This window comes from Aegilops tauschii, chromosome 2, assembly GCF_002575655.3.
Source record: "Aegilops tauschii subsp. strangulata cultivar AL8/78 chromosome 2, Aet v6.0, whole genome shotgun sequence".
In the NCBI taxonomy this organism is placed as follows: domain Eukaryota; kingdom Viridiplantae; phylum Streptophyta; class Magnoliopsida; order Poales; family Poaceae; genus Aegilops; species Aegilops tauschii.
The window spans coordinates 181,686,427-181,704,755 of record NC_053036.3 but is presented as its reverse complement, the minus strand read 5'-3'; positions in this window follow the sequence as shown (position 1 = coordinate 181,704,755).

Genomic DNA, 18,329 nt, shown 5'->3' with positions numbered 1-18,329 from the left:
GCCTCCAGAGGGGATCACGGAAGAACAAAAGCTTGAAGCGGCAGAAAATTGTTCCCGGTGGCTCTCTGGGGATTTTGCAACATGTGGGAATTATAGCACTGGAATTAAGTCAGACGGATCCACGAAGGGCCCACAAGTCATCAGGGTGCGTGATTGCTTGTATCTGCGTTGGTATTTCCCCGAAGAGGAGAGGATGATGCATCACAACAAAGGTAAGTATTTCCCCCAGTTATGAAACCAAGGTTATCAATCCAGTAGGAGAACCAAGCAACACTATGTAAACAACACCTGTACACAACAACAAAAAACTTGCAACCCAACGCGTAAGAGGGGTTGTCATCCCTCCTCGGTATTGAGATAGATTAAATTGTATGAGATTTGATAAATATATCTAACTAAAACACAAAATAAAACAAATAAAGAAAAAGTGCAGCAAGGTATGTTTAGATTTAATATGATAGAAAATAGACCCGGGGGCTGTAGTTTTCACCAGAGGCTTCTCTCGAGAAAATAGCATACGGTGGGTAAACAAATTACTGTTGGGCAATTGATAGAAAAGCGAATAATCATGATGATATCCAAGGCAATGATCATGCATATAGGTATCACGTCCAAGATTAGTAGACCAACTCTTGCCTACATCTACTACTATTACTCCACACATCGACCGCTATCCAGCATGCATCTAGTGTATTAAGTTCATGGAAAAATGGAGTAATGCAATAAGAATGATGCCATGATGTAGACAAGATCTATTCATGTAGGAATATATCCCATCTTTTTATCCTTAATAGCAACGATACATGCGTCCCATGTCTCTTTCTGTCACTCAGATTGAGCACCACCAAATCGAACCCATCACAAAGCACCTCTTCCCATGACAAGAAAAATCAATCTAGTTAGCCAAACCAAACCAAAATTTCGGAGAAGAAATATGAGGCTATAACAATCATGTATAAAATAGTTCAGCAAAGACTCAAATAATATTCATCGATAGAACTGATCATAAACTCACAATTCATCGGATCCTAACAAACACACCGCAAAAAGGAGTTACATCAAATAGATCTCCAAGAACATCGAGGAGAACATTCTATTGAAGATCCAAAAGAGAGAAGAAGCCATCTAGCTACTAGCTACGAACCCGTAGATCTATGGTAAACTACTCACGCATCATCGGAGGGGCAACAAGGATGATGAAGAACCCCTCCGTGATCATTGCCCCCTCCGGCAGAGTGCTGAAAAAGGCCTCTAGATTGGATCTCGTGGTTTTGGAACTTGCGGCGAAAAGTGTTTCGTCGACTCCCCTAGGGTTTTTGGGATTTTTGAGTATTTATAGAGGTGGAAGTCGGTCGAGAAGCACTATAGGAATCAGCTTATTTGCCGTCCGCCATGGCAGACGACAAAGGCACCAAAAGCGGACGACAAAGCTCTTTGCCTTCTGCCACCGACGGCAAACGTGCCCGGCAAAGAGAGTGACGGTAAACAGGTTCTTTGTCGTCCGCTTCTTCAAAGCGGACGGCAAAGGCCCTTTGCCGTCGGTGGCGGACGGCTAAGAGTTTGGACGGCAAAAAAGAGACGTTAGCCACGTTAGGTGGCTAACGGGAGGATTTGCCGTCTGCCAGCTGACGGCATAACGTGCTTTGACACGTCACCCTCACGTACCCAGCGTGATGTGTGGCATCCAACCGCGTCGTCCAGTCAAAGTGCGTTGTCTGCCACCACCCGACGCCCCGTCCCGTCGACGGCCGCCTCGCCTTCCACCCCGTCCCATCGTCGCGCCCCGTCCCGAGGCGCCGACATTAATGAGCAGTAATGCCGGCCGCCGGCCCGGCCGCCTGAGGGAGTCCTGGACTAAGGGGTTCTTGGGTGTCCGGGCTATTTGATATGGGCCGGACTGATGGGCCGTGAAGATACAAGGTAGAAGACCTTCCCCCGTGTCCGGGTGGGACTCTCTTATGCGTCGATGGCAAACTTAATGGTCGGATGTATAATTTCCTTTATCTGTGAACCGACTCTGTACAACCCTAGGCCCCTCCGGTGTCTATATAAACCGGAGGGTTTAGTCCGTAGAGGCTATCATCATCGTACAGGCTAGGCATCAGGCATCTAGGGTTTGGCCATTACGATCTTGAGGTAGATCAACTCTTGTAACCCCTATACTCATCCAAGTCAATCAAGCAGGAAGTAGGGTATTACCTCCATTAAGAGGGCCCGAACCTGGGCAAACATCGTGTCCCCTTTGTCTCCTGTTAACTTCGATCCTCAGACGCATAGTTCGGGACCCCCTACCCGAGATCGACAGGTTTTGACACCGACATTGGTGCTTTCATTGAGAGTTCCACTGTGCCGTCGACAGAAGGTTCGATGGCTCGTTCTATCATCAACAACGATGCTGTTTCCGGGGGAAACTTTCCTCCCCAGCCAGATTTTTGTGTTCGGCGGTTTCGTTCTGCATGCCAACTCGATTGGTCACCTCGAACAAATCGACAGCTACGCCCCTGGTCATCAGATCAGTTTCGGGAACCTAAATTATGTCGCTGATATCCGAGGAGATTTGATCTTCGAAGGGTTCGCGACCCCGACCACCGCTCTGGCCTTAGATCCGGAGCGAACTGCTGGGTCCGAAGATGGGAGTTTGAAGCCCACATGACCCTCAATTGTGAAGCTCACAATCGGGGATCCGGAGGCAATTTTGTCTTCGGCCAGCCTGGATTCAGGCTGGGTTCCCCCTACCATGGAAAGGCCGGATTCGCCCCCGGACTCTTGCTCCGAACTCCCAAAGCCCGCACCCAGCAAGCGTGGCTAAGAGGCCTTTGCCCTGGCCAGCCCCGCGGAGTTTCGTCTCCCTGTCTGGCCCTCGCTCTTAAGCGAGGCCCTAGACCTGATGCTGTCCCTCGCCATTACAGAGGAATCACCTCCGAACTATGCCCAACCAGGATTAGGGGCTGGAAGCAGGGAATTTTACGTCCCACCCACCACCCACTTCATAGCCACCATTGAGGACTTAACCGACGTGCTGGATTATACCTCCGAAGACATTGACAGCATGGACGACGATGCCAGAGACGAATAAGGCCAAGGCCCGCCGTTTACCAGACGCTGGACGGCCACCTCCACATACGACGTGTATATGGTGGATACACCCAAAGAGGATGATGGTGAAGGCAGGAAGGATCCGGTTGAGGACAAACCTGCTGAGGCCCACCCGAAGCGTCGACGCCAGCGACGCCGCTCAAAATCGCGTCGCGGCAAAGACAGTAATACCGGCACCGGAGACGATAACACTCTAGAGGATGCCGAAGACTCCGAAGCCCCCGTCGAGCCCACATCCGAACAGGATGATGTGGAGGAGGGGGAAGTTAACCCTGACGATCCGGTCGGGGACGAGGACTCGGAGGATAGTAACTATCTACCGATCTCCGAGGACGATGTGAGCCTCGGCGACGAAGACTTCATCCTGCCAGAGGAACCACTCGAGAAGGAGCGCTTTAAGCGCTAGCTAATCGCTACCGCGAGAAGCCTAAAAAAGAAGCAGCAATAGCTCCAAGCCGAACAGGATACACTCAACGACAGATGGACCCAGGTCCTAGCCGCCGAAGAGTATGGCCTTCAACGCCCAACAAAGAGTTATCCGAAGCGCTGGCTACTACCACAATTTGACGACGAGGCCCTTGAGCCCATACCGTCAAGACATGACCGTGCTGATGAACCAGACCGGCCACCACGTGGGTGAGATAAACCGGCCACCTAGGCCGAACACCAACCCGCACCACCTCACCGTAGAGGCAGAGACATAGCGGCTCCAGGATACACCTACGACCTACGATAGGACCTTGACAATAGAGCAAGCCAAGCCAGATCAATCTATGGATCAAGGGGGCATGCCCCAATGCGAGAAGACGGCCATCAGGCCTGGCGCGATAGGAACAACCTCACCCGGGACGAAAACCGCATACGAACTTCACCCGAACTGCGTCGTGACGTTGCCCGATACAGAGGCGCCGCACACCCCTTATGCTTCATCGATGAGGTAATGGAGCACCAGTTCCCATAAGGGTTTAAACCCGTGAACATTGAATCCTACGATGGAACGACAGACCCCGCAGTATGGATTGAAGATTTTCTTCTCCATATCCACATGGCTCGCGGTGACGATCTCCATGCCATCAAGTACCTCCCTGCTACCTCTTGAGCATGTGTTGGTTTTCCCTTGAAGAGGAAAGGGTGATGCAACAAAGTAGCGTAAGTATTTCCCTCAGTTTTTGAGAACCAAGGTATCAATCCAGTAGGAGGATACACGCAAATCGGCTAGTACCTGCACAAACAATCAAGAACCTTGCAACCAACGCGATAAAGGGTTGTCAATCCCTTCACGACCACTTGCAAAAGTGAGATCTGATAGAGATAATAAGATAAATATTTTTGGTATTTTTGTTGTATCGATTGAAAAGTAAAGATTGCAAAATAAGATAAATAGTAAACTAAAATTGTAGATCGGAAACTTATATGATGGAAAATAGACCCGGGGGCCATAGGTTTCACTAGTGGCTTCTCTCAAGATAGCATAATCTACAGTGGGTGAACAAATTACTGTCGAGCAATTGATAGAAAAGCGCATAGTTATGAGAATATCTAGGCATGATCATGTATATAGGCATCACGTCCGTGACAAGTAGACCGAAACGATTCTGCATCTACTACTATTACTCCACACATCGACCTCTGTCCAGCATGCATCTAGAGTATTAAGTTCATAAGAACAGAGTAACGCATTAGGCAAGATGACATGATGTAGAGGGATAAACTCAAACAATATGATATAAACTCCATCTTTTTACCCTCGATGGAAACAATACAATACGTGACTTGCTGCCCCTGCTATCACTGGGAAAGGACACCGCAAGATTGAACCCAAAGCTAAGCACTTCTTGCATTGCAAGAAAGATCAATCTAGTAGGCCAAACCAAACTGATAATTCGAAGAGACTTGCAGAGATATTTAAATCATGCATAAAAGAATTCAGAGAAGAATCAAATATTGTTCATAGATAATCTTGATCATAAACCCACAATTCATCGGATCTCGACAAACACACCACAAAAAGAATTACATCAAATAGATCTCCAAGAGAATCGAGGAGAACTTTGTATTGAGATCCAAAGAGAGAGAAGAAGCCATCTAGCTAATAACTATGGACCCGAAGGTCTGTGGTAACTACTCACACATCATCGGAGAGGCTATGGCGTTGATGTAGAAGCCCTCCGTGATCGATTCCCCCTCTGGCGGGGCGCCGGAAAAGGCCCCAAGATGGGATCTCACGGGTACAGAAGGTTGCGGCGGTGGAAATAGGGTTTCGTGGTGCTCTCGGATGTTTTCAGGGTATATGAGTATATATAGGAGAAAGAAGTAGGTCGGTTTAGCCACGAGGGGCCCACGAGGGTGGGGGGCGTGCCTACCCCCGGGAGCGCCTCCCTGCCTCGTGGCCGCCTCGTTGCTTCCTTGACGTCCACTCCAAGTCTCCTGGATTGCGTTTGTTCAAAAAACGATCCTCGCAAAGGTTTCATTCCGTTTGATATTCCTTTTCTGCGAAACACTGAAATAGGAAAAAAAACAACAATTTGCACTGGGCCTTCGGTTAATAGGTTAGTCCCAAAAATAATATAAAAGTGTATAATAAAGCCCATTAAACATCCAAAACAGATAAGATAATAGCATGGAACAATCAAAAATTATAGATATGTTGGAGACGTATCACTCCCCATAAAACTCAAGTGACCAATACAACACTGGCTAAACAGCCTCCCAGAAAACTCTGTTGGTAGCTGGGAAGATTTGGAAGATGCCTTTAGAGACAAATTCCAAGGTACCTATGTTCGGCCTCCAGACGCCGATGACCTTAGTCACATAGTCCAGTAGCCCGGAGAGTCGGCCCGGAAGCTTTGGACCAGGTTCTTAGTTAAAAATAACCAAATTGTCGACTGTCTGGACGCCGAAGCCCTCACGGCCTTTAAACACAGCGTCCGAGATGAGTGGCTCGCCTGACACCTCGGCCAAGAAAAACCGAAGTCCATGGCAGCTCTCACCGCACTTATGACCCGCTTTTGCGCGGGAGAAGATTGCTGGCTAGCTCATAGAAGCAACAGCACCAGCGACCCTAGCACCTCTGAAGCCAGAGATGGCAACGGCAGGCCACGACGCAATAAACACAAATGTCGAAGCAACAATGAAGATACCGAAGACATGGCGGTCAACGCCGAATTCAGTGGCTCTAAACCCGGTCAGCGGAAGAAGCCATTCAAAGGAAACAAAGATGGTCCATCCAGTTTGGACAGAATACTAGATCGGCCCTGCCAGATCCATGGCACCCCGGACAAGCCTGCTAATCATACCAACATAAATTGTTGGGTCTTTAAACAGGCCGGTAAGATAAACACCAAACATAAGGGGAAAGGTCATAGAGCCAGTCGCCCCAAAATTCAACCCATGGTCGGCTTGCCTGGTCACTTTTGACCACAGAGACCACCCGACCAGTATCCGTCATGGAGGTTCAGCAGCATTGGTCCTCGACCCAATCATTGACGGATTCCACCTCACATGAGTCCTCATGGATGGCGGCAGCAGTCTTAACCTGCTTTATCAGGACACTGTCCATAAAATGGGTATTTATCTGTCAAGAGTCAAGCCCACTAAAACTACCTTTAAAGGAGTAATACCCGGCGTAGAGGTAGTCTTCGGCTCGCCGGATAATTTCTGAAGCGAAGACTTGATCTTCAACATTGTCCCTTTCCGCAGAAGCTATCATGCACTGCTCGGATGAACCGCGTTCGCCCGTTTCAATGCGGTCCCACACTATGCTTATCTAAAGCTCAAGATGCCCGGACCACGCGGTGTTATAACAGTCAATGGAAACATGGAGTGCTCCCTCTGTACCGAGGAGCATACCGTGGCCCTCGCAGCTGAAGTACAGGGTGGCCTTATCAAGCCGAATACTACATCGGCAGTCAAGCCCCCGGACACTGTCAAACGAGTCCGGTCTACCTTGCAGAATGACAGTCCGGCTCGTCCAGAGCTAGATTAGCAATTCGGCCTCCGTCAGAACCCCAACCTGATTGCGGCATACGTACCGCGCGTACATAATTACGCACTAAAGATACCATGGGCAAGGACGGAGGCACACTAAAAGCAAGGTCCACAATACGGCTCGACCCTATCCGGACCCTCATACTCTTCCTTTTTTCTTCTTATTTTTTTTCATGTTCTTTACAACCCAAATCACTTTTTGATGGTACCAAGGGCCCTTTTCTAGGTCCCTTATGTATACTCGATCGTTGATCCTCTCAAAGGATCATACACCAATGAGAAAAGCGACGCAGACGTGCGGCAGATTGTCCAAAGGATCTTCAAGATCACCTTTTCCTTTTTTATACAGCTCTCCCTTGTTCTCAAATTCTTGGCATGTAAAATAGCCTTGATGATGATGGCATTCTCTGTAAGAGCACGTATCAATCAAAATATAGCGGAAACAGTTTCGTCCTACCTTATTCGGTATTGGCCTATTGCATAATCCGTATTCCGTCTTCACGACTGATTGACATATACACATTGGCATTAATTGCCAGGAGCTTTATTCGGCCACATATATTCAAAAACAAAAAGTCTGAGCACTTTCATAGTACACTTCGGCGCCCCGATTACCGCATTATATGCAACGACTCCGAATCATGTGTTTGGTCAATAGTTGGGTTGCCCAGCTCCTGTGGTTACCACCTTACATTCTGCTTGTTCGGCTAAGGTAGTAAAGGGAGAACTACTGCGATTGTGTTTCTGGTTCGTCCGGTCAAAACACCTCAGTAGAGAAAGCCGAAAACTGACTGCCATGATATAGCGAGAGCGGGTCGACGGTTCGGTGACTTATTAAATCTTTCATGATTTTTTCCGTATTATAAGAAGGCCTGGCCTCCACCCGGTCAGGCTTCTAAAGCACCCAAGTTCGGATAGCCGAACAAAACCAGGGGCTACGCCTATAATCCTATTGTCAAACTCCTATGGCTAAGTGAGAGTGGTAAAGCCGCATAGTCTGATTGCCTAGTTCGCCGCACGACCACCTCCTTTACGGACCAAGACGTTGGAACAAGTGTGGTCATGTGCTACTCCGAACACGCCCGTAGTACCTACGTGGGGGCTGAAGCCAACGACTGGCAAACTTTCAGATACAAAAACGGCTGCACAGGAGGAAAATAATTTGAGATAAACACAAAAGTACATTATACAAAGGCTTTGTTTCATAAACACAAAGTCTAGTCAGCCCGGATACATTCATTCAAATATCATATCCTTCGAGCATTGACCCTCTATTAAACGGGCTCCTTCTAGGACATCTTCAAAATAGCGGTCCAGCTTGCGATAGTCCTTGCCTTCGGGCGGTCCTTCAACTGTTACGACAGCGGCCTTCATCTTTGCCCAATGCATCTTGACACGGGCAAAGGCCATCTGGGCACCCTCAATACATGAGGAGCACTTAATAGCTTCAATTCGCGATAGGGCGTCGGTAAGCCACCTGACCAAGCCGAAGTAGCTGCCAGGTATGGGTTCGGCTGGCCATAGCCGGAGTATGATGTCCTTCATGGCCAGTCCAGACATCCTATGCAGCTCCGCCAGCTACATCATTTGGTCGTTCAACAGCGCTGGACGCTCTGGCGCCAGGTACTGCGACCAGAAGAGTTTTTCTATCGTGTTCCCCTCTTGGGCCCGGAAAAACTTCGCGGCTTCAGCGGTGCTCCCCGGAAGATCCGCAAACACATCTAGAAAACTCCATAATTGAGTAAGCGGGGCATATTCTTGACTGCCGATTTACTTTGCAAAAGAAAGGACTTACCAGCCGCTATCTGCTCAGTCTGCTTGATCTCCTCGCGAGCCGCCCGGGACTCAGTCCGCGCATCCCTGGCCTCTTGAAGAGCCTTGAGAGTTCGACTACTTGAGCCTTATTCTCCTTTTCCAAGGCCTCACACTTGCGGGCAGCATCCTCGAGCTCTTGCTCGACCTCGGTCACCCTCTCCTCATACCCTCTCCTCATACCGGCGACGGGTGGCCTGCTCGGCCTTTAAATTTGCAGTCGCTTTATCAGCTGCCGCTCCACTCACTCTTGCCTGCTCTTGGGCTTGCGACAGGGCGCCCTTGAGAGTCTCAACCTCGGCCGCACTACCTGCAAATCATTTACACAAGAAAGTGTGTTAGCTTAAAACTCCACACTCGAATACAATTTTAATCATACAAGTACCTACCTTGTGCCTCATCGAACCACTTGTTAATACGGTCGAGGTCATCATCGGCCAGCTTCAGCTTCCATTTGAGCTCGGAAACTTCAGCGGCCTGGGCGGTCGCCGCCAACAGGGACGCCTATACATCTAATAGATATGTACGTCACCTTCTGCGATATTCATTTGATCCTCTGTTCGACTTTTTTCAAAACCGAACATAGTCTCAGGGGCTACTATCTGTATACAAGCACAAGTTTTTTCATATAAAAGGCATCTTACGTCGCATACCTCAAAGCCTGTCAGTAGGCTGGTAAAGGCTCCATTCAGCCCACTCTTGGCGGACTGAATCTTCTCAACCACCGAACCCAGGGTACGGTGCTCCTCCATGATGGAAGCACGTTGAAGTGCTTCCGTCAGGGTGTCCGGCGCCTCCGGATTAATGGAGGTTGCCGGTGGAGTCGGCGCTCCCACCTCCTTCAAAGGGGACTGCCCGCTCGATTCCGGAACCGTACTGGTCTCCGAAATGGTGTTCGGCTGGGGGCCAGATTGGTCATGGCCCCCGTCGTCAGTCTCCATAGGGGTTGGTTCCCCCATGTTCTCGGCAGTTGAGGTTTTACCCTCTGGCGCCATCTGGACGGCCTCCTGCACCTCCCCATGGCCTGGAGATGCTTTTCGGGACAACACTTCGGTGTCGTCCATAGCGGTTGGTGGGGAGGCTCGTGGAGGCGTCTCGCTCTCCACCATCCCCGCTCTAGCGAATTCCCCGAAGACGATGATTGGGGAAGATCGTGGGCCGGACTGAGGCACACAAAACAAATATGTTAGAATCACAATTATGAAACCAGACATACGTATAGTATCCTTGGGTACTTACGATGCGGCCAGGGGCTTCGAACTGGGGCGCCATTCGGGGAGGGTGATACGTCCATTTTGCATCATGTTTTCCTACTATCATTTACAATGTTTTTATCCATAATAATGCTTTTTTGAGTAATTCTAATGCCTTTTCTCTCATAATTTGCAAGGTACACACCAAGAGGGAGAATTCCGGCAGCTGGAAATCTGGACCTGAAAAAGCTACGTCAGGCCACCTATTCTGCACAACTCCAAATGGGCTGAAACTTCACAGAGATTTTTTATGGAATAAATAAGAAATATTGGAGCCAATAAGTACCAGAGGGGAGCCACCAGGTGGGCACAACCCACCTGGGCGCGCCAGGCCCCCCTGGCGCGCCCTGGTGTATTGTGCCCTCCTCGGCCCACCTCCGGTGCCCATCTTCTGGTATATAAGTGCTTTTGACCTAGAAAAAAAATAGAATAATACTTTCGGGACGGAGCGCCACCACCTCGAGGCGGAACTTGGGCAAGAGCACTTTTGCCCTCCGGCGGAGCGATTCCGCTGGGGGAACTTCCCTCCCGGAGGGGGAAATCATCATCATCATCATCACCAACAACTCTCCCATCATGGGGAGGGCAATCTCCATCAATATCTTCACCAGCACCATCTCATCTCAAACCCTAGTTCATCTCTTGTATTCAATCTTGTTACCGGAACTATAGATTGTTGCTAGGGGGTGACTAGTAGTGTTGATTACATCTTGTAGTTGATTACTATATGGTTTAGTTGGTGGAAGATTATATGTTCAGATCCATTATGCATATCAATACCCCTATGATCATGAGCATGTTTGTTGATTGTAGTATTACTTTTGTTCTTGAGTTCACGGGAGAAATCATGTTGCAAGTAATCATGTGAACTTGATATGTGTTCGATATTTTGATAGTATGTATGTTGTAATTCCCTTAGTGGTGTCATGTGAACGTCGACTACATGACACTTCACCATATTTGGGACTAAGGGAATGCATTGTGGAGTAGTAATTAGATGATGGGTTGCGAGAGTGATAGAAGCTTAAACCCCAGTTTATGCGCTATTCCGTAAGGGACCGATTAGATCCTAGAATTTAATGCTATGGTTAGGATTTATCCTTAATACTTTTCTCGTAGTTGCAGATGCTTTCGGGAGGGTTAATAATAAGTAGGAGGTTTGTGCAAGTAAGAACAACACCTAAGCACTGGTCACCCATATACAAACCAACATGATGAAAGTGATTAGATGAAATTCCCGTGTACCCTCAAGAACGCTTTGCTTATCATAAGAAGCCATTTTGGCCTGTCCTTTGACTCAAAAGGATTGGGCTACCTTGCTGCATACTTATTGCTACTATCGTTACTTGCTCGTCACAAATTATCTTGTTATCAAACTACTCGCTACTTACAGTTTCAGCACTTGCAGACATCACCTTACTGAAAACTACTTGTCATTTCCTTCTGCTCCTCATTAGGTTCGACACTCTTACTTATCGAAAAGCGATACAATTTATCCCCTATACTTGTGGGTCATCAAGGCTATTTTCTGGCGCCGTTGCCGGGGAGTGAAGCACCTTTGGTAAGTGGAATTCGGTAAGGAAACATTTATATAGTGTGCTGAAATTTATTGTCACTTGCTACTATGGATAACAATCCTTTGAGGGGTTTGTTCGGGGTATCTTCACCTCGTCTGGAACCACAATTAATTGCCCCTCAACCTACTGCACCTACTGAAAATATTGAATAAGAAATTCCTTCGGGTATGATAGAACAACTGCTAGCTAATCCTTATGTAGGAGATGGAACCGAACATCCTGATATGCACTTGATACATGTGGAACAAATTTGTGGATTGTTTAAGCTTGCAGGTTTACCCAGGGATGAAATTATGAAAAAGATTTTCCCTTTATCTTTGAAGGGAAAAGCATTGGCATGGTATAGGCTATGCGATGATATTAGATCATGGAATTGGAATCGTTTAAAACTGGAGTTCCACCAAAAAATTTATCCTATGCATCTAGTTCATCGTGATCGGAATTATATATATATAATTTTTGGCCTCGTGAAGGAGAAAGCATCGCTCTAGCTTGGGGGAGGCTTAAGTCAATGTTATAGTCATGCCCCAATCATGAGCTCTCAAGAGAAATTATTATTCAGAACTTTTATGCTCGGCTTTCTCGTAATATCAAACTATGTTGGATACTTCTTGTGCTGGTTCTTTTATGAAGAAAACTATTGAATTCCGGTGGGATCTTCTGGAAAGAATTAAACACAACTCTGAAGATTGGGAACTCGACAAAGGTAAAGAGTCAGGTATAAAGCTTAAGTATGACTGTGTTAAATCTTTTATGGATACCGATGCTTTTCAAAAGTTTAGCACTAAATATGGACTTGACTATGAGATAGTAGCCTCCTTTTGTGAATCATTTGCTACTCATGTTGAACTCCCTAAAGAGGAATGGCTTAAATATCACCCACCTATTAAAGAAGAAATTAAAGAACCGGTACCAATTAAAGAAGAAACTATACTCTAGAATGTTGATCCAGTTGTCCCTACTGCTTATATTGAGAAACCACCTTTTCCTGTTAGGATAAAGGAACATGCTACAATTGCAACTGTGGTTAACAAAAGCTTTGTCAGAACACCTAAACCAGATGAACAAATTAGAATTGAACCTAATATTGCTATGGTTAAAGATCTCTTAGAAGAATATGTGGATGGGCATGTTATTTACTTCAACAAAGAAGCCGCTAGAATTGCTAAACCTGATGAAAAAGATAAACATAGACCAGTTGTTGGCATGCATGTCATCTCAGTTAAAATAGGAGATCACTCTTATCATGGTTTATGTGACATGGGTGCTAGTGTGAGTGCTATTCCTTACAAGTTATATCAAGAGATTAGAGAAGACATAGCACCTACAGAGTTAGAAGACATAGATGTTACTATTAAACTTGCTAATAGAGACACCATATCACCGTGTGGGATTATTAGAGACGTTGAAGTCTTGTGTGGGAAAATAAAATATCCTACTGATTTTCTTGTTCTTGGTACCCCACAAGATGACTTCTGTCCCATTATCTTTGGTAGAACTTTCTTGAACACAGTTAATGCTAAGATATATTGCCAGAAACAAACTGTGGGTGTTAGCTTTGGTGATGAGTCTCATGAGTTTAAATTTTTCCAAGTTTAGTAGAAACCATCATGAAAAAGAATTGCCTAGTAAGGATGAATTAGTTGTTCTTGCTTCTATTGTTGTGCCACCTACTGATCCTTTAGAACAATACTTGCTAGACCATGAAAATGATTTACATATGCATGAAAGAAATGAAATAGATAATATTTTCTTTGAACAACGTCCCCTACTTAAACACAATTTGCCTATTGAAACTCTCGGAGGTCCTCCTCCACCTAAAGGTGATCCTGTGTTTGAATTAAAACAATTGCCAGACACTTTGAAATATGCTTATCTTGATGAAAAGAAGATATATCCTGTTATTATCAGTGCTAACCTTTCAGAACACGAGGAAGAAAGATTATTGAAAGTTCTAAGGAATCAGCGAGCTACTATTGGATATACTCTTGATGATTTAAAGGGCATTAGTCCCACTCTATGTCAGCACAAAATTAATATGGAACCTAATGCTAAACCCATTGTTGATCATCAACGTCGACTAAATCTGAAGATGAAAGAGGTGGTAAGAACAGAAATATGAAAACTTCTGGAAGCAGGTATAATCTATCCTATAGCTGATAGTAGATGGGTAAGTCCTGTTCATTGTGTCCCAAAGAAAGGAGGTATTACCGTTGTTCCTAATGATAAGAATGAACTTATTCCACAGAGAGTTGTTACAGGCTATAGAATGGTAATTGATTTCAGAAAATTAAATAAAGCTACTAGAAAAGATCATTACCCTTTGCCTTTTCTTGATCAAATGCTTGAAAGGTTATCTAAGCACACACACTTTTGCTTCCTTGATGGATACTCTGGCTTTTCACAAATACATGTTTCTTAACCTGACCAAGAAAATACTACTTTTACTTGTCCTTTTGGAACTTATGCTTATAGACGTATGCCTTTTGGTTTATGTAATGCACCTGCTACCTTTCAAAGATGCATGATGGCTATATTCTCTGACTTTTGTTAAAAGATTGTTGAGGTTTTCATGGATGACTTCTCTGTTTATGGGAAGTCTTTTGATGATTGTTTAAGCAATCTTGATCGAGTTTTGCAGAGATATGAACAAACAAATCTTGTCTTGAACTGGGAGAAGTGTCACTTTATGGTTAACGAAGGCATTGTCTTGGGTCATAAAATTTCTGAAAAGGGTATTGAAGTGGACCAAGCTAAAGTTGATGCAATTGAGAAAATGCCATGTCCCAAGGACATCAAAGGTATTCATAGTTTCTTTGGTCATGCTGATTTCTATAGGAGATTTATGAAAGACTTTCATAGAATTTCTAGGCCTCTTACTAATATTTTGCAAAAGGATATTCCTTTTGTCTTTGATGATGATTGTCTTGAAGCCTTTGAAACACTCAAGAAAGCTTTAATCACTGCACCTATAGTTCAACCACCTGATTGGAATTTGCCTTTTGAAATTATGTGTGATGCTAGTGATTATGCTGTTGGTGCTGTTCTAGGACAAAGAGTTGACAAGAAATTGAATGTTATTCATTATGCTAGTAAAACTCTAGACAGTGCTCAAAGAAATTATGCTACAACTGAAAAAGAATTCTTAGCAGTGGTGTTTGCTTGTGATAAGTTTAGACCTTATATTGTTGATTCTAAAGTAACTGTTCACACAGACCATGCTGCTATTAATTATCTTATGGAAAAGAAAGATGCTAAACCTAGACTTATTCTTTTGGTTCTCTTGTTACAAGAATTTTATTTGCATATTATTGATAGAAAAGGAGCTGAGAACCCCGTGGCTGATAACTTGTCTAGGCTTGAAAATGTGCTTGATGACCCACTTCCTATTGATGATAGTTTTCCTGATGAGCAGTTAGATGCAATAAATGTTGCCAATAGCACTCCTTGGTATGCTGACTATGCTAATTACATTGTTGCTAAATATTTACCACCTATCTTTACTTACCAACAAAAGAAAAAATTCTTCTGTGATTTAAGACATTACTTTTGGGATGACCCACATCTTTATAAAGAAGGGGTAGATGGTATTATTAGACGTTGTGTACCCGAGCATGAACAGGGACAAATCCTACAGAAATGTCACTCCGAAGCTTATGGAGGGCATCATGTTGGAGACAGAATTGCTCACAAGGTATTGCAGTCTGGATTTAATTGGCCTACTCTCTTCAAGGATGCTCGTAAGTATGTCTCATCTTGTGATGAATGCCAACGAATAGGTAATATTGGTAAGCGTCAAGAAATGCCTATGAATTACTCACTTGCTGTTGAACCATTTGATGTTTGGGGATTTGATTACATGGGACCTTCTCCTTCCTCTAATGGGTATACACATATTTTGGTTGCTGTTGATTATGTTACTAAATGGGTAGAAGCTATTCCAACTAGTAGTGCTGATCACAACACCTCTATTAAAATGCTTAAGGAAGTTATTTTCCCAAGGTTTGGAGTCCCTAGATATTTAATGACTAATGGTGGTTCACACTTTATTCATGGTGCTTTCCGTAAAATGCTTGCTAAGTATGATGTTAATCATAGAATTGCATCACCTTATCATCCTCAGTCTAGTGGTCAAGTTGAACTTAGCAATAGAGAAATAAAGTTAATTTGGCAAAAGACCGTCAATAGGTCTAGGAAGAATTGGTCTAAGAAATTAGATGATGCACTTTGGGCTTATAGAACAGCTTATAAAAATCCTATGGGTATGTCTCTTTATAAAATGGTTTATGGAAAAGCTTGTCATCTGCCTCTTGAGTTAGAACATAAAGCATATTGGGCAGTTAAAGAACTCAACTATGATTTCAAACTTGCTGGTGAAAAGAGGCTATTTGATATTGGCTCACTAGATGAATGGAGAACCCAAGCATATGAAAATGCAAAGTTATTCAAAGAAAAAGTTAAAAGATGGCATGACAAAAGAATCCAAAAGCGTGAGTTTAAAGTCGGAGAATATGTTCTTTTGTACAACTCTCGTTTTAGATTCTTTGCAGGGAAACTCCTCTCCAAATGGGAAGGCCCCTATGTCATCGAGGAGGTTTACCGGTCCGGAGCCATCAAAATAAATAATTCCGAAGGTACTAACCCGAAGGTTGTCAACGGGCAACGAATAAAGCATTATATCTCAGGTACGCCTATTAATGTTGAAAGCAATATTATCCAAACTTTGACACTGGAAGAATACATAAAAGAGTCCTTCCGGAACACTCCAGAATCGTCAAAATAAGGAGGTACGTGGTACGGTAACCAAACAGACTCCGAAAAATCTGCAAAAATATTTTCTGTCAGTTTTGGAATATTTTAGAATTTTGTAAATAAAGAAACTTCCAGGAAGCGTCCCCTTGTGGGCACAAGATACCAGGGCGCGCCAGGCTGCTTGGCGCGCCCAGGTGGGTTGTGCCCACCTGGGACACTTCCCGTACTCCATTTTTCTTCCATATGCTTGTCCTGCAAAATAAAAATTCTATTTATACTTCGTGAACCTGTTAACCACCGTATTGTGGAGAAAATCCTCTGTTTTCTTTTCTTGCTGTTTCCGGTCAGATTTATCAAGTTAAGCATCATGTCTTCCTGCTCCTCCAACCACATGGCAGAAGATTCTTGGCTGATGAAGGTTGAAACGAAGCTGAAGGAAGCAAAGGGCAAATTACCTTCTTCATCACCACCACCATCTTCTTCACCACCAAAGGAGAACTGAGTGTCGGGTATGGGCACTCCCCTTGGCTTCCGCCAAGCTTGGGGGAGGTGCCCCGGTATCATATCATCCCACTATCTTTTTGCTTTTACTTATTTTAGTTCAATCTTTTGCTTTAGATGAAATAAAGTTTAGTTCGATCCTTTTCTCTTTGAGAGTTTGCTTAGTGATCTATCATTGTTATCGTGTGCAAGTTATACAATAAAGTTTTGCTTGAGTTTTGCTTTGTATACTTTCATGTTGCAAATAAAAGAAAGAAAAAGGGAAAGAAAACAAACAAAAGGAAGGAGATAAATAAATAAGATCATATACTAATCCTATGATAGGTGATAGCACCACATAAGGAAAAGTATAAGTAAGAAAATTTTATTAGAGATTGACAAACATAGCATTGGTCAGTGATGCAACTCATGAAAAAATTAATAAGGAAAGGGAAGATTCACATATAAATATACTATCCTAGAAAACTTTTGTGATTGCGAGCCCTCATCAAAATATTATATGCCAAAATTGTTGACGTTGGACAAGGAAGACAACGTAATGGTTTATGCATGTTTATATTCACATAGAAGTCATATTGTCATAGATCCTTGAACATGTGATGCTTGCTCCTATCTTTGCTAGCCAAATTCCGCACTAAGTAGAGATACTACTTGTACATCCAAAAACTCTTAAACCCAAATCTTCTTCAAGTGTCCACCATACCTACCTAGGGATTGAACAAGATTCCTCAAGTAAGTTGTCATCGGTGCAAAAAGGCAATAAAAATTGCTTCTAAATATGTGAGATCTTTTAGTGAAAGAGAAAATTGAGTGTTGCACGAACTTGGATGACAGCGAATAAAAGCGACAGACCGCATAATAAAGGTTGTCATCTTAAGGGGAAATGTAACGTGATGTTCTTTGCACTAAGGGTTTGAGCATGCAAACAAATAAGCGCATGGCAACCTCTACTTCCCTCTCCGAAGGGCCTATCTTTTACTTTTATGCAAGGAGTCAAAGCTTTCCTTCTATTCCTTTTATTTTTCTCTTTTGGCAAGCATCATGTGGTGAGGAAAGATCTAGGCACATATGTCCAATTGAATATAGATAGCATGAGTTATTCTTGTTGACATCACCCTTGAGGTGAGTATGCTGGGAGGCAAAACTATAAGCCCCTATCTTTCTGTGTGTCCGGTTGAAACGTTTTGTTCATGAGTACAAGGTGAGTGTTAGCAATCATAGAATACTATATGATGGTTGAGTATGTGGACTTGCCTAAAGGCTCCGATACGTGACCTTTCCTGAAAAGATGATAAATTGTAGTTGCAAAGTTGACTGGGAACATAGATTGTTGACTTCTAATAGAGTTTTT